Source organism: Symphalangus syndactylus, chromosome 10, assembly GCF_028878055.3.
Source record: "Symphalangus syndactylus isolate Jambi chromosome 10, NHGRI_mSymSyn1-v2.1_pri, whole genome shotgun sequence".
NCBI classification, from domain to species: domain Eukaryota; kingdom Metazoa; phylum Chordata; class Mammalia; order Primates; family Hylobatidae; genus Symphalangus; species Symphalangus syndactylus.
Window position 1 is genome coordinate 39,248,480 of NC_072432.2, and position 17,648 is coordinate 39,266,127.

General features: G+C 39.6%; 1 protein-coding gene across 3 annotated transcripts in view; it reads right to left on the reverse strand.

Moving 5' to 3' along the window:
* Positions 1-17,648, reverse strand: part of METAP1 (methionyl aminopeptidase 1) — a 71,967-nt gene that overhangs the window by 47,895 nt on the left and 6,424 nt on the right. The window contains exon 1 of one of the 3 annotated variants that reach the window (XM_055296931.2): positions 10,585-10,637. The exons of the other annotated variants lie outside the window; for them this stretch is intronic. The gene's annotated coding sequence lies outside the window, so the exon portion shown is untranslated. Of the gene's footprint in view, positions 1-10,584; positions 10,638-17,648 lie in introns of those variants that run through there. 3 annotated transcript variants of the gene reach the window in all.

The following is a 17,648-nucleotide window of genomic DNA, read 5'->3' on the forward strand; positions in this document are numbered from 1 at the left end:
ATGCCCTGACCTAAAGGCCACAGAGGAAATTCCTCCTCTTGTGCCAACCTTCGGAGAGGAAGAATACGGGAGTCAGGGGCTCTTTCTTTTCCACCTTGAGTCCCACCAAGAGCCCTCGATAAATCTGGAGGTGGGACCAAACCATTACCTAATAACATTCCTCACTGATTCTGGAGCTACTTGTTCTTCCTTATGCTTTTCTCCAAGTGGCCTCAGCTGTTCTCCAGAAGAGCTACTAGTATCTGGGGTGAAAGGAGAGAGGTTTAAGGCCAAAATCCTAGAAGATAAAGAAGTCAGAGACAAAAATCAGGCAGCTAATATTCAATTTCTATTAATTCCTGAAGCAGGCACTAATTTGTTAGGAAGAGACTTAATGCTAAAGTTAGGTCTTGGACTGCAAGTAGGGCCAAAGGGGTTCCTTCCCTCTCTCCACCTGCTAACTACTGTTGATGAGAGGAAAATTCATCTGGACTTATGGTCAAGAGAAGGAAACTAAAGGCATTACAGATTCCCCCGATACAAATACATTTAAAGGTTCCAAGGGGGAGTAGCCTGGAGAAAGTAATACCCGATCTCCTTGAAGGCTGGGTAGGACTAAAACCTGTGATTGAAGGCCTTATTAAAGATGGACTTTTAGAGCCTTGCATGTCTCCGTATAATACCCTTATCCTACCTGTCAGGAAGCCTGATGGATGCTACCGATTAGTACAAGATCTCAGAGCTATAAATGAAATAGTTCAAACCACTCACCCTACTATGACAAATCCATATATTAACCTTAGTAAAATTCCGTAAAGTCATCAATGGTTTACTGTAATAGACTTAAAAGATGCTTTTTGGGCATGTCCTTTGGCTGAGGACAGCCGAGATCTATTCACATTCAAATGGGAGGACCCCCATACAGGACAGAAGCAGCAGTACCGGTGGATAGTATTGCCCCAGGATTTGAGGATTCACTGAATATTTTTACTCATGCTCTAGATAGGATTATTAGAAAGACAGACGCTCCACCACATTTACAATTAATCCTATATATGGATGACATACTTATATCTGGAGAAGATACAGAAAAAGTGAATACTCTGTGTACTTCCAGAATCATTTATACTCTAAGGGACTGCAGGTCTCCAAAGAAGAGCTCCAATATGTAGAACCAGAAGTTAGACATTTAGGTCATCTAATTAGCACGGCCAAAAGGAGAATAGGACCTGAACAGGTTGAGGGAAATGTCTCCTTGTCCCTGCCTCAAACAAAATAGGAACTTATTTCTGGGATTGACTGGATACTGTAGATTATGGATTGATTCTTATACATTAAGAAGTAAATTGCTTTATGAGAAATTAACTAAAAATAGGCCGCACCCGCTTATAAGGACTTCTGATGAAGTAGACCAAATAAATGAATTAAAAGCGTGATTAATATCTGCCCCCGTCTTAGCCCTGCCTTCTTTAGAAAAACTCTTTCATCTTTTTGTTAGCATAGACAATGGAGTGGCCTTTGAAGTACTCACTCAAGAACATGGAGACCACTGGCAACCAGTTGCTTTTCTGTCCAAAGTCTTAGATCCACTTGCCAGCGGGTGTCCCCAGTGCATCCAGTCTGTGGCAGCCAATGCCATATTAGTGGAAGAAAGCAGAAAGATTACCTTTGGGGGATACTTAACAGTAAGTACACCCCATAAGGTCAATGTCATCCTAAATCAAAAAGCGGAAAGATGGCTGACTGATTCTGGAATTTTAAAATATGAGGCTATCCTATTAGAAAGAGATGATCTAACTATAACCACTGATAGTTCACTCGACCCTGCCGGATTCTTAACAGGGAATCCATTGCTGCAGACAGAACATTTGTATCTAGATTTAATTAATTATGATACCAAGGTTCGACCAGACCTATCTGAAACTCCTTATAAAACAAGACAACACTTGTTCCTAGATGGCTCCTCTAGGATTTTTAATGCAAACAGGCACAGTGGATAAGCTGTGGTGGATGGAGAAACTCTTGAGGAAACTGAATCGGGGCAATTACCTGATAGCTATTCCGCCGAAGGCTGTGAACTATTTGCTCTCAGTCAGGCCCTTAAATATCTAGAAAATGAGATAGGAACCACTTATACAGGCTCTAAGTACGCTTTTGGGGTAGCGCATACATTTGGAAAAATTGGGACAGAAAGAAGCCTGATGCAGCACTTTGGGAGGCCGAGGCGGGCGGATCACGAGGTCAGGAGATCGAGACCATGGTGAAACCCTGTCTCTACTAAAAATACAAAAAAATTAGCCGGGCGTGGTGGTGGGCGCCTGTAGTCCCAGCTACTCAGAGAGGCTGAGGCAGGAGAATGGCGTGAACCCGGGAGGCGGAGCTTGCAGTGAGCCGAGATCGTGCCACTGCACTCCAGCCTGAGCGAAAGAGCGAGACTCCGTCTCAAAAAAAAAAGAAAGAGGCCTGATGAACAGCCAAGGCCGAGAGCTTGCTCATGAGTCATTAGTGACTTGTGTTTTAAATAACCTCCAGCTACCAGGAGAAATAGCATTGTACATGTCCCTGGACACCAGCATGACTTTTCATTTGAAAGTCGAGGTAATAATCTTGCAGATCAGGTAGCCAAAAGAGCAGTAATGGCTGTGAAACAAATATTTCATCTAACTCCCTCCCTCCTGTCCCCCAAATTAGCTCCTATTTTGTCTTCTGCCTAAAAGGAAAAACTGAGCGAAATGTGGGCTAAAGAAAATACAGAAAGGAGATGGATTCTCCCAGATCAGAGAGAGATGCTCCCCAAACCCCTTATGAGGGAAGTTCTGTCCCACTTACACCAAGGAGCGCACTGGGATCCTCAGGCCCTATGTGACGCTGTCCTCAGTCTATGGATGTACTGGGATCTATGCCCTGGCCAGACAGGTCACTGACAGCTGCATTATCTGTAAGAAAACTAATAAGCAGGCCCTAAAGAAACTACCTCTAGGAGGAAGACCACCTAGGCTAAGACCATTCCAAAGTGTTCAAGTTGATTATACTGAAATGCTGCCAGTAGGCTAAAATACCTATTAGTGATAGTAGACCATCTCACTCATTGGGTAGAGGCCACTCCTTTCTCAAAGGCCACTGCCAGTAATATAGTAACGGCCTTAATTGAACATATTATACCCAGGTTTGGATTAACAGAAAATGTTGACTCAGATAATGGGACCCACTTTATGGCACACATTATTATAAAACTGGCCCAGGTGCTGGACACAGAATGGGAATACCACATTCGGTGGCACCCCTCCTCCTCCGGGAGAGTAGAAAGAATGAATCAGAAAAGTCATCTAACTAAATTTTAGAGACTCGCCTACCATGGACCAAATGCCTCCCTATTGCTTTATTTAGAATCAGGACAGCTCCCTGAAGAGATATAGGTCCATCCCCCTATGAAATGTTATATGGATTGCCTTACTTACACTCCTCAGCTGATGTGCCTACCTTTGAAACCAAAGATCAGTTCCTTAGAAATTACGTATTTGGACTCTCCTCTACTTTTTCTTCCCTTAAAACCAAAGGTCTTTTAGCACAAGCACCACCCTTGGAATTCCCAGTACACTCGCATCAGCCTGGAGACCACGTCTTCATAAAGGGATGGAAGGAAGGAAGGCTCCAGCCAGCCTGGGAAGGACCCTACCTCGTGTTATTGACCACTGAAACTGCAGCTCGCACTGCCGAGAAGGGGTGGACCCATCACACTCGAGTCAAGAAAGCGTCGACACCCTCAGAATCCTGGGTTGTGGTCCCCGGGCCAAGTCCCACCGAGTTAAAATTAAGAAGAACCTAACATACCTTTATTTCTATTCTTCTTTCTTTCCTCTCACTATCTCTCATTTTATTATTAACATAACTAGATCGGAATCACCTCAACTGATATCTTTTGATGCTTGTCTAGTGATGCCATGCAGGGACCTACACAACCAAAGGCAACTAGCCTCCTCAGAAAAATATCTATGTCCTGGTCCCCCATTTAATCTAACAGTCTCTCACTCCCATAGATGCAATCAATTACAGCCAAGGTGCCGCTTCTTCATTCCCACCGAATGGCAGCCTTGCAGCAGTTGGAATGATGTTCTATGGACCACTCAATACAGAGGCTGGACCTCTACAGGAGGGGTTTGTACTGAGCTTAGGCCTAATCTTTATTTCACCAAAGGAAGCATTTCCCCTGATTGCAAGCTTTATCAGTGTAACCCTATTCTTATTTCTAATATAGATAATCAGCCAGCTATCGGCCGTCTCTAGGGTATTGGGGCAAATGTCAACGGGAAGGATCCTATAGGCAGGTTTGAAATACGCCTTCTCCCTCCTCCTCCTTTCCCTTCTCCAACCCCAGTAGTCTTGGCTTTAAATCAAACTTCTATTATCCCAATTAGTCCCTTACTAAATGATAAGACAAAAGCATCAGTAGTACAAGTAAATGACTTAAAGCAGACTTTAGCTATTGAGACAGGGTATCAAGATGCAAATGCCTGGTTAGAATGGATTAAATATTCTGTCCACACTCTAAACAAAAGCGACTGTTACACTTGTGCACATGGTAAGCCAGAGGCCCAGATTGTCCCCTTTCCACTTAAGTGTTCTTCACATGCGATGGATTTGGAGTGTGTGGTAGCTCTCTTTCAAGATTCTACAGCCTGGAATGATGAATCTTGCCAAGCTCTCTCTCTGCTATATCCTGAAGTACAACACCCTGAGGGTCAGCCCCCGAGGGCCATTCAGCCTCCATCTTCCAGGGTAGAGTTTTGCCTCGTGCCTCTCACGGCAGGAGAAGAACTCAATATTCCTTGGAAATTTCACAGGATGCAGGGGGTAAGGCACTTCTAAGAGCTAACCATCAGGCCTCTATCAGCCATCCTCAAGTGGGACATAAGGTGGTAATGTGGGGGGGCACTTACAGGATACTCCACTGTATAACTGGAATGGTACTTGCACTCTAGTCCAACTGGCTATCCCTTTTACCCTGGCATTTCATCGACAAAAAAAGGAAACACCCCACCACCAACATGCTAGAAGAGCTCCTTACAGATCCTTTGATCCTCATATCCACCTAGACGCGATAGGTGTTGCAAGGGGGGTTCCTGATGAATTTAAGGCCAGAGATCAGAGAGCAGCTAGATTCGAGTCAACATTATTTTGGTGGGTCACGATACACAAAAATGTAGATTGGATAAACTATGTTTACTATAATCAACAATGATTAGTTAACTACCCAAAGTGGTCAGGGGAATTGCAGATCAATTAAGAGCTACCAGCCAAATGACACAGGAGAACAGAATCACTCTTGATATGATGCTAGCTGAGAAAGTAGGTGTTTGTGTAATGATTAAGACCCAATGCTGCACGTTCATTCCGAATAACATGGCCCCAGATAGAAGTATAACAAGAGCCCTAGAGGGACTTACTGCTTTATCAAACGAGCTAGCTAAGAACTCTGGCATAAATAACCCATCTCTAGCTGGCTAGAAAACTGGTTTGGAAATTGGAAAGATACCTTAACTTCAATCCTCACTTCCTCAATAACTATGTTAGGTATACTTCTACTTGCTGGATGCTGTGTCATACCCTGTATTCGATGGCTTGTACAAAGGCTCATCAGTACAACCCTTAATAATCTATCCTCTGCCTCTCCCCACCCTATTCGGAAAGGTTGCTTTTATTAGGGGATCAAGCCAAACAACAAAGCAGAGACTTGCTAGACAAGTTTGAAGAATTATAAAACAAAAAGAGGAGGGAATTTAAAGGAATGGAGAAGTTCTTCAAAGTTTCTTAAATCCATAAAGGATTTATCATTCCCCGGTTAAATGTTAGTATGTGTGTATTCCAAGGCTGCTCCAGCTTGTTCTGGTAGGTTGAGATAAGGCTAAATGAGTCCCAGATCAGGATACATGCCATTCCTTATTTGGGAACCCCTCTGACTTCTCATCACTAACTTCCTCTTTTCTTTGACCTTTTCCCCTTCTTCCTATTTAGGAAAGTTTTAAATTATTAGCCAATCGAGTTAAGTTTAGACTGTGAGGTCCCACCGCAGCCAATGGGAATGGGACACAGCCATAGAGGATTGCATCAGGATGTAAAGGTTATAAATGTCCCCGTCTCCTTTGTTTGCTGTGCTCTCGTGGCTGGACTGCTGGTGAGTGCACCCTTTCAGCAGAAAGTAAACCAGCCTTGCTAAGAGATCCTTTGTCTCGGTGTCAATTTCTTTACAAGATCAAACTCCTGTGCCCAACAGCCTTTATTTCCAACTAGGGGAATAATGCCTAGTCCAGGCAATCTTTTTCTGTTTAGCAGTCACAGGTGAGGGTGGTATTAGCATCTTTTTTACGTAGAAAAAATTGACAGTTAATGGGGTGGACTGGGTTGGGAAGAAATAATTTCTTCCAAATGTATTTATAGAAAATAAGAATATTTTTATAAAAGAAAGAAGTAATGAAATTAATCTTACATGTGCAAAGAAGTCTACAATGTCTTAGGTTTTAAAAAAACAGGTAAGTTAGAAAAGTGAGAAATCCACAAATATGTGGAAATGAAACATACTCTCAATCCAATGTGTCAAACAAAAAGTCACAGGGGAACTTCAACACAAATAAAAACAAAAACATTTGGTATGCAAAACTTATGGGATGCAGAATAAGAACCTTGGTCTTCACAATCCCTTATTTTAATCCAGACACTCCTTTCTATTAATTTCAGTCCCCTGGATAATAACTTGCCTCTTTCAACCAACTGCTAATCAGAAAATCTTTGAACCCACCTATGACCTGGAAGCCCCCACTTCAAGTTGTCCCACCTTTGCAGACCAAACTAGTGCACACCTTACATGTACTGATTAATGTCTGCCTGTAACTTCTGTCCCCCTAAAATGTATAAAATCAAGCTGTAACCCAACCACCTTGGTTACACATTTTCAAGAACTCCTGAGGCTGTGTCACAGACCTTGGTCACTCTTATTTGGCTCAGAATAAACCTCTTTAAATCTTTAAAAAAAAAAAAAAAAAAAAAACTTATGGGATACAGCCAAAGATGTTTTAAAAGGAAAGTCTACAGCTGTAAACATATACACTAAAAAAGAAACACCTCGGCCGGGCATGGTGGCTCATGCCTGTAATCCCAGCACTTTGGGAGGCCAAGCGGAGCAGATCACCTGATGTCAGCAGTTCGAGACTAGCCTGGCCAACATGGTGAAACCTTGTCTCTACTAAAAATACAAAAATTAGCCAGGCGTGGTGGCAGCCACCTGTAAGTCCAGCTACTCGAGAGGCTGAGGCAGGAGAATCGCTTGAATCCAGGAGGCAAAGGTTGCAGTAAGCTGAGATTGCGCCACTGCACTCCATCCTGGGTGACAGAGCGAGACTCTGCCTTAAAAAAACACAAACTCACATTAACAACCCAACTTTTACCTCAAGAACTAGAAAAAGAAAAAAAGATAAAACCTAAGGCTAACAGAAGGAAATAGTAAATATTAGAAGTTAATAGGCAATAAGGAAGACTGAGGTGGAAGGACTGCCTGAGGCCAGGAATGCAAGACCAGCCTGGATAACACAGCAAGACCCCATCTTTACCCAAAAAAAAAAAAAAAAATGAAAAGAAAAAAAGTGGCCAACCCTTAGCTAGACTACCGAAGAAAAAAAGAGATAAGACTCAATAACTAAAAAGGAGAAGAGAAAACTTCCCAGCTCATTTTTGTTTTGTTTTGTTTTGTTTTTGAGATGGAGTTTCACTCTTATTGCCCAGGCTGGAGTGCAATGGAGCGATCTCTGCTCACCACAACCTCCGCCTCCTGGGTTCAAGCAATTCTCCTGCCTCAGCCTCTCGAGTAGCTGGGATTACAGGCACGTGCCACCACGCCTGGCTAATTTTGTATTTTTAGTGGAGATGGTGTTTCTCCATGTTGGTCAGGCTGGTCTCAAACTCCCAACCTCAGGTGATCCACCTGCCTCAGCCTCCCAAAGTGCTGGGATTACAGGTGTCAGCCACTACGCCTGGCCCAAGCTCATACTTTGAAACCAGCATTACCCTTATACCAAAGCCAGATAAAGACTAAAGACCAGTATCCCTTATAAATACTGATGCAAAATCTTGAACAAAACACTAACAAATGAATTCAACAGCACACTGAAAGGACTATACACCATGACCAAGTGGAATTTATTCCGGGAATGCAAGAATATTCAAAAACAAAAATCAATTTAACACATCACATTAACAGAATGAAGGATAAAAATCACATAATCATCTCAATTGATTCAGAAAAACCATCTGACAAGATCTGATACTCCTTCAACATAAAGATACTCAACAAACTAGCAATACATGAAAACCACCTCAACATAACAAAGCTCATATATAAGATGCCCATAACTAACATCAAACTCAATGGTGAAAGACAGAAAGTTTTTCATCTAAGTCCAGGAACAAGATAAAGATGCCAGCTCTCATCACTTCTATTCAACATTGTATTAGAAGTCCTAGCCAGAGCAATTAGGCAAGAAAAAGAAATAAAAGGCATCCAAATTAAAAAGGAAGAAGTAAAATTATCTCTGTTCACAGACGACATGATCTTATACATGTAGAAAATCTTAAAGATTTCATTAAAAAAACTGTTAGAGCTAATAAACTAAAAGTTGCAGGATAATCAACACACAAAAATCAGTTGCATTTCTATACACTAACAATGAATAATTTTAAGATAAATTAAGGAACAATTCCGTTTAAAAATAAATTTCCATTAAAAATAAAATACCTAGAAATAAACCTAAACTAAGGAGGTTAAAAGACTTGTATACTGCAAACTACAACACGTTGCCAAAAGAAAGTAAAGACAACACAAATAGTGTAGACATCGCATGTTCATGGATCTGAAAACGATATGGTTAAGATGTCAATATTTCCCAAAGCAGTTTACAAATTCAATGCAATCCTTACCAAAATCCCAATGGCATATTTTGCAGAAATTGAAAAAAATTCTAAAATTCACATGAAATCTCAAGGGACCCAAATAGCCAAAACAACTCTGAAAAACAGCAGATTTGGAAGACTCACACTTCCTGATATCAAAACATACTACAGAGCTACAGTAATGAAAATGGTGTAATACTGGCATAAAAACAGATACACAGACAAATGGAACAGAATCCAGAAATAAATCCTTGTGTATCTGGTCATATGTGTTTTTTGGGAGGTTTTTTTTTTGTTTTTTAAAGATGGGGTCTCACCTTGTCACCTAAGCTGGAGTGCAGTGGCACAATCATAGCTCACTGCCACCTCAAACTCTTTAGGGCTCAAGGAGTCCTCCTGCCTCAGCAGGCGCATGCCAACACGCCTGGCTAATTTTTGTATTCTTTGTAGAGACAGGATTTCGCGATCTTGCCCAAACCGGTCTCAAATTCCTGGGCTCAAGCAATCCTCCAGCTTCAGCCTCCCAAAGTGCAGGGATTACAGGTGTGAGGCACCACACCTGGCCTCAGATGGTTTTTGACAAGGGTGCCAACCGGCAAAGAATAGTCTCTTCAATAAACACTGTTGGGAAAACTGGATCCAAATGCCAAAGACTAAAGCTGTACCCTTATCTTAACCATATATAAAAATTAACTCAAAATAGATTAAAGACCTGAACATGAGACCCAAAACTATAAAACTCCTAGATGAAAACATAAGGGAAATGGGGAAATACTTTGTGACAATGGACTAGGCAATGATTGTTTGGAGATGACACCAAAAGCACAGGCAATTAAAGCAAAAACAGACAGATGAGACTACTCAAACTTAAAAACTTTTGTTCATCAAAGGACACAATCAACAGAGTAAAAGGCAACCTATGGAATAGGAGAAAAGATTTGCAAATAACATACCTGGTAATGGGTTGATATCTAGTTTATATTTTAAAACTCCTACAACATAACATCAAAAAATGAATTAACCCAAAAATGGGCAAAAGACTTAAACAGACATTTCTCCAAAGATGATATATACTAGCCAACAGGTATATGAAACGTGCTCAACATCACTAATCATCAGAAAAATGCAAATCAAAACCTCTATGAAATATCAGCTCATACCCATTAGGATGACTACTATGAAAAAAAAACAGAAAAGAACAAATGTTGGTGGGGATACGGAGAAATCAGAACCCTTGTACATTGTGTTGGAATTGTAAAACAATCCAACTACTATAGAAAACAGAATGATTGCTCCTCAAAAAACTAAAAACAAATAATCGTGTGATCCAGCAATCCCACTTCTGGGTATATATCCAAAAGAACTGAAAGCAGGGTCTCAAGGAGATATTTGCACACTCATGTTCATAAGCACTATTTACAATAACCAAGAGGTAGAGACAACCCAAATGTCCATCAAGAGAAGAATGGATAAAAACAACATGCGGTACACATAAAATGAAATACTATGCAGCCTTACAAAGGAAATCCTGTGACAGGTACAACATGAAGGAACTTTGAGGGCATTAAGTGAAATCAGCCAGTCACAAAAGAACAAATATTGTGTAATTTGACTTACATGAGGTGTCTAAAGTAGTCAAATTCATACAAAAAGTAGAATAGTAGTTACCTGTTTGGGAAACAGGACAGAGAGTTGCTGTTTCAGGGGTATGGAGTTCAGTTCTGCAAAATGAAAATGTTCTAGAGATCTGTTTCACAACATAAATATGTTTAACACTACAGAACTATACACATAAAAATAGTTAAGACAGTAAAGTTAAATGTGTTTTTTATAACAAATTTTTAAAAGATATGTAAAAAATGGTAAATTACAAAACTGTATAGGTATATATAATGCAGAGCAACAATTCTATTTTATTTTGAAAGAAAAAAAAACAGCAGATAACATTTGAGATTTTACTACATACCAAGCACTGATTAGACAGAGAATTAATCCTCACAACACCACTAAGAGATAGGTACTATTATCACAGATATCTCATTTTACAGATGAGAAAGCCGAGGCACAGATTAACATGTCCAAAAAACACAGGGGTAATTAATGACAAGTCCAGGTTTTGAATGCAGGCCCTCTTAAGACAGCATCCATGTTCTTAACCTGCATATAATACATATGTAAAAGTCTGGAAAGATAAGAAACCAAACAATGCTTTGGTTTTAGGATGCTAGAATTATGATAGTTTTCACCTAACACATTTCTGTTTTAAATTTCTGCAAAGATCATGTACTCCTTTTTATAATAATATATTTAAAAGGAAATATTTGCATTTTGGAAAAAAATATTCAACTGAGCAGCAAGGTCTCTATCCCTACTAACAATCATTTCATTTCCTTTTATTTCTGTACTTGGACTCTTCCTTAAAGTAAAGCTGCTGATCTACTTGCTACTACCTACATGCCTCAGCTTGCTCCTACTTCCATAAACACATCCTTTCCCTGCAGAGAATGTCCTCTCCTTCACCTTAATATATACTGTTTTATTTACCTACTCATCTATTTGATTTTCACACCTATTTTATTTATCAAAATTCAGTTCTTAACTCCTTCATGAGGCCTTTCAAAACCTGTCTTTACCTAGTCCATTGTTCAGCTACTTAGTGTGCTGCTTTTAACAACTGTTCTTTAGCTGTTTTATCTGTGTCCTCCACATCAGCAATGTTCCTTGAAGATGTCACTACCCCTTCTTCTAAAGGCAAGGACATTACAGGAGGAAGCATACCTAGCACTCAGATCTAGATTTCTAAAAACATGACTGCCAGAAACCAGGGCTGCTTAGAAACAAGACTGACTGCAGATCTGGGGCTGGGAGAGTACTAGGCAATGTGTTTTATCATATGCCAGAGAGCTAGGAAGCAATCAGAGAGTAATGGAGGAGACTCAAAAGGATATAGAAGCCCCTTTAAAGATGGTAACACTAATCAAAATTTGAGACAATTTGAACATGAAAAAGAAAACAAGCCAAAGCTCCTAATTGAAAACAACAAACATTTGCAACTACTGGTTAGTGCCCAGTACACAACCATTTCTATCTTCTTGGTAGGAATGGTGGAACGTAGTTCATTCACCAGTTGATGAGGGAAAACTCTTCTTTACAGAAAAAAAAAAAAAAAAAAAAAAAAATCAGCTATTGAATGACAGACTTAGGAAGAAAATCACCATTTGCAACCTCCACTGAAATAATTATCAGGTAAGGATCATCGCAATGCTAAAACCACTCAGAGAAAGATTGTTGAGAAAATGCATACTCTCCAAGTGCCAGAATATCATCCCACAGATTAAATGCCAATTGTGAGGTTAAAAAAAAGTATCTGTGCAATCAATGGTGATCTGCTAGGAACAGAACCACTAGCCACTCTGTGCCTCCTGATGTGATGAAATGTGAAGTGGGTAACATCACCTGTGAGTCTTGTCAACAGCGTTTCACAGTCAGGCGCAGTGGCTCACACCTGTAAGCCCAGTACTTTGAGAGGCCGAGGCAGGCAGATTACTTGAGCCCAGGAGTTAGACAGCAGCCCGGGCAACATAGGGAGATCTCCATCTCTACGAAAAGTACAAAAATTAGCCAGGCATGGTGGCATGCCTGTGGTCCCAGCTACTCAGGAGGCCAAGGCGGGAGCATCACTTGAGCTCAGGAGGTTGAGGCTGTAGTGAGCCATGATCACACCACTGCACTGTAGCCTGGGCAACAGAATGAGACCCTGTCTCAAAAAAAAAAAAAAAAAAAGTGTTTCCCAAATCTAACAAAGCAGTTGGGCTTGATTTCTGGCTTACAGAAACTACAAGGGACAAAAGAACAACTTAAAGACACTTTGAGGAAATAATCAGTTAATCAAAAATGTGTAACATTCTACAAGACAATTGACTAGCCTCTTCAAGAAGTTAGTATCATGAAAATAAGATGAGGACTATTCTAAATTAAGAGACACGACAGCCAAATGCTGTATGTGAGCTTTGATAGGTTCCTGATTCTATAATCAAAAAGCAAAACAAACAAAAGCTTTTATGGATGACATTTGGGAGATAATTGAGAAATTTAAGTAAGATTGCCCTATTAGATGAAATCAGAGAATTCTTGTTAATCTTCTTAGGTGTAATAATAGTGTTATAGTTAAGAATGCCCTTGTCATTAGAAAATGCTTGCTGAATATTTAATAGATTCAGTGTCATGTTTTCTGTGTCTTAGTCCCAAAATATTTCAACAAATACACATATACACACACACCCAATACACATACAAGCACACATAAATAAAACAAATACAGCAAAATGTTAACAGGTGATGAGTATACTGCAATTATACTATATTCTTCTTTAAACTTTTCTATTTGTTTGAAATTTTTCACAGTAAAAAGCTAGAGAAACTCAGTAAAATTATAAAAAATTCAAGGAAAACATAGTTCCTTGTCTATAACTTTCACTAGCACTTCCCTGTTATTTATCTTTTTTCCAGTACTTCTTGTCTATACAAGAACAGCATAAGCCCCTTGATTTTTGCAAGTGTACTGATGCAAGTAGCCCATTGAACACTGCTGTTCATGAGTAATACACAACTCCGGACTGGCAAATATAAAAAGTCTGTTAACAACAAGTCCTAGCTAGCACATGAAACAAAATAAACTCTCTATAAGTACAATCATTTTTGTTTTTTGTTTAATGCTAAAGTCTGAGATTTTAGTGCAGTCATCCGAGTATGTACATTGTACTAAATATGTAGTTTCTTATCCCTCGCCCCCAGCCCGCCCTCCCCCTTCTGAGTCTCCAAAGTCCATTATACCACTCTGAATGTCTTTGAGTACCCACAGCTTAGCTCCTACTTGTAAATGAGATGACATGGTACTTGGTTTTCCATTCCAGAGTTACTTCACTTAGAATAATGGCCTCTGGTTCCTTCCAAGTTGCTGCAAAAGATATTATTTCATTCTTCTTTTAATGGCTGGGGAGTATTTCATGATGTATATATATCAAATTTTCTTTATCCACTCATCAGCTGACACTTAGGTTGGTTCCATATCTTTGCAATTGTGAAATGTGCTGCGATAAACATACATATACAGGTGTCTTTTTATATAATGACTTCTCTTCCTTTGCATAGATACCCAGTGGTTTCTACAGTGGTTGTACTAATTCACATTCCCACCAGCAGTGTTTAAGTATTCCCTTTTCATCACATCCATGCCAACATCTACTGTTCTTTGACTTTTTAGTAATGGCCATTCTGGCTGGAGTAAGGTGGTATCTCATTGCGGTTTTAATTTGCATTTCCCTGATGATTAGTGACACTGAGCATTTTTTCATACGTTTGTTCGCCATATCTTCTTTTGAGAAAATTCTATTCAGGTCATTTGCCCACTTTTTGATGAGATTATTTGATTTTTTTTTCTTGCTGATTTGTTTGAGTTCCCTGTAGATTCTGGGTATTAGTCCTTCGTCAGATGCATAGTTTGCAAATATTTTCTCCCTACAGGTTGTCTGTTTACTGTATTATTATTATTTTTGCTGTGCAGAAGCTTTTTACTTTAATTATGTCCCAATTATTTATTTTGAAGTACAACCACTTTGAAAAACAATCTGGTATCATCAAAGTAAAGCTAAACACATATCCTATGACCCAAAAAATTTTCTCCTTAGGGGTATACCCAAGAGAAATTCTTGCAAACAGGCACCAAGAAGCAGGCACAAGAATGTCTAGAGCAGTGCTACTTATAATAGAAAAACCTTAACAACCCAAATTTCCATTGACAGAAGAATGAAAAAGTTACGATATATTAATTCATTGGAATATCACATAGCAGTGAAAACAATGAAAATGAACAAACCAGAGCTACAATGAAACATGGATAAATCTCAGGAACATAATGACAAACAAAAAAAGGCATGTTGTAGAAGAATACATGTCATCATTTTGTTCGTAAAATTTCAAAAACATTAAAAATACATTTTTTAAGAAATCAAACATGGAAATGCAAATGAATGATAAACACAAAATTCAAGATATGGAATACCTCTTGGATGAGGGACAAAGACAAAGGAGCCTTCTGTTTTCACTTGTTTTCCTGGTAATGTTCTTTTTAATCAGTTAGATGGTAGGTATATAGGCATTTACTATATCATGCTTCTTTAGATCCCGTGGATGATTTGCTGTGTTATTTTGTGTGTGTGTGTGCATATGTGTATCTATCCACCGTTCCTTGGCTAATAACTTCCCTAGCCTTGTTGCAGTCTCATTATATTGTTGGGTGCTTTAGGCCTCAGGAAACAGACTCTCTCCAACCTTCTCCTGCTCTCTTCCTTTCACCCTACCTGAAGGCAGGTCTCTAACCCCCACCCCCCACCTTTCTGATGTGGGTCATAAGACTCTCATTCCAGAGAGGGTCCCACCCCATATACCCTGAAGGAATGAAGCTTCCATAAAAACCCAAGAGGATTGGGTTCAGAGAGTTTCCAAACAGCTAGCTGAACACTGAACTCATGGAAGCTCGGCATCCCTTCCCCCATACCTTGCCCTATGCATCTCTTCATCTGTATCCTCTGCAATATCCTTTATAATAAACTAGTAAAATAAGTGTTTTCTTGAGTTCTGTGAGCTGCTCTAGCAAATTAACCAAACTCAAAGAGGGGGGCCATGGGAACCCCAACTTGAAGCCAGTCAAGTTTTAAGTTCCGGAGGCCCAAACTCGTGACTGGTGTCTGAACGGGGTGGGAAAGGGGCAGTTTTCAGGACTAAGCCCTCGATCTGTGGGATCTGACACTATATCCAGTCAAACAGTGTAGGAAATGAACTAAAGGACACCCAGTTGGTGTCCACTGCAGAAATGATTGCTGGCTTGGTGGTGAGGAGAAACCCCCATACGTTTGGTTACAGAAATCATCTGTGTTGATGACTGTTGTGGTATGAGAACAGAGGGAAAAAAGTTTGAGTTTTTTCCCAAACATTTACTAATATTTTTATTCTACTCAATATCAAAAACAATTTAGAAAACATACATCTATAGATCCTGACTGTATGGTCCTTAAAACTTTAATTCAAAAATAATATTAAATTATTCATGCAACAACATTCACATTTTTCTCTATTATTTGTTTAATGGAGTGAGAAGTTAACAGTATTCTAATAGTCAATCCCATCCCTATTACCAGTTACTGAAATAATCAGTAATAACATAAATCCCCACTCAGAAGACAAAAAGAGGTTATGACATTTTTAAAACCTAACGGAACTTACATTTACCTATTTTACTGAATGACTAAGCCTGTAACTTGCTTAGTAAGTTTTTGAATGACTAAGCCTGTAATTTGCTTAGGGTTAACCTTCAGAATGTGATGCAAAGATTGGTTTGCGTTTTGCACTTAAATCACAGCAGAAGCATTAAACACACATTCAAAACAGAGAAGTCTCTGTTGCCTCCCACTTTATAATGATAAGGGAAGTTGCTAAAGTTACAATTTCACTTATCATTTATATCCTAACCACTCTTTAAAAGCTTGAGCCTGTGACCCAGATAAATGCCACATTAGCAGATAGCAGACCCCAACTAACAGGGGCTTTTCTTGGTTTGTTTTTTTGTTTGTTTGTTTGTTTTTGAAACAGAGTCTTACTCTGTTGCCCAGGCTGGAGTGCAGTGGCGCAATCTCAGCTCACTGCAACTCCACCTCTCAGGTTCAAGAGATTCTTGTGCCTCAGCCTCCTGAGTAGTAGCTGGGATTACAGGCATGCACCATCACCACTCAGCTAATTTTTGTATTTTTAGTAGAAACGGGGTTTCCCCACATTGACCAGGCTGATCTCATAGCAAGAGATCTGCCCGCCTCAGCCTCCCAAAGTGCTGAGATTACAGGCATAAGCCACCGTGCCTGGCCTTAACAGGGTTTTTAGAAATGCTTTCCAACAGACATGGCACAGCTCTGGTATATCAGGAAGAAATCTTTACTGAGCCTTGCAATAAGTCAGGTTACTGGAGATAAAAACAGGAGAGAACTTATTTACAACTTACAAAGCATGAGAAGTTCCATGTGGTCCCTATCCTAGTTTCATCCATGAGGTGCCCCCCACACACACACACACAATGAGAAAAGCAGGCCTCGTTTACAGAGTGTTTTGAATTGGTCTTTATTCAAAGCCAGAGACAAGACTGATACCAATCAAGGAAATCACAGTAAAAGACTTATAATTGTTGAGCTGGGAGCACTACCTGCCCAAGCATGAATAAAAGAATGCTTCATGTTAAAACTGTGAGGTCAGGCGAAGTTCAGGATCAAGCACAAATGGTTGTAATTACATTTATATTCCATTACATTAAACATTTGATACAGAACGAAGCTCAACAGTTGCTTTATGAAGTATTTCTGCCTATTTAATATCTAAAAGTGTTTGCTATTGCAGTAATACCAAAGACAATTACAGAAGCAGTTACCGTGCCACTGCTTTTCTTCCGAGTATCTAGAGCTGGAATGAGCTTAGCTATGCACTTATGTCTGTCACTCCTATGAAATTTACTAAAACTTAACTAAAATTTTGCAATATGCTAAACATGAAAAAGATTCACCTTAAAAAACTGTGACTAAAAGTTGATTTCAATCCACAAACTAAGTGAACAGTATAAGATCACATTTCCTATAGCACTTCAATTTCCAAAAACGTAACTCAAAGACTTGTATAACTTTTGATTACCTACC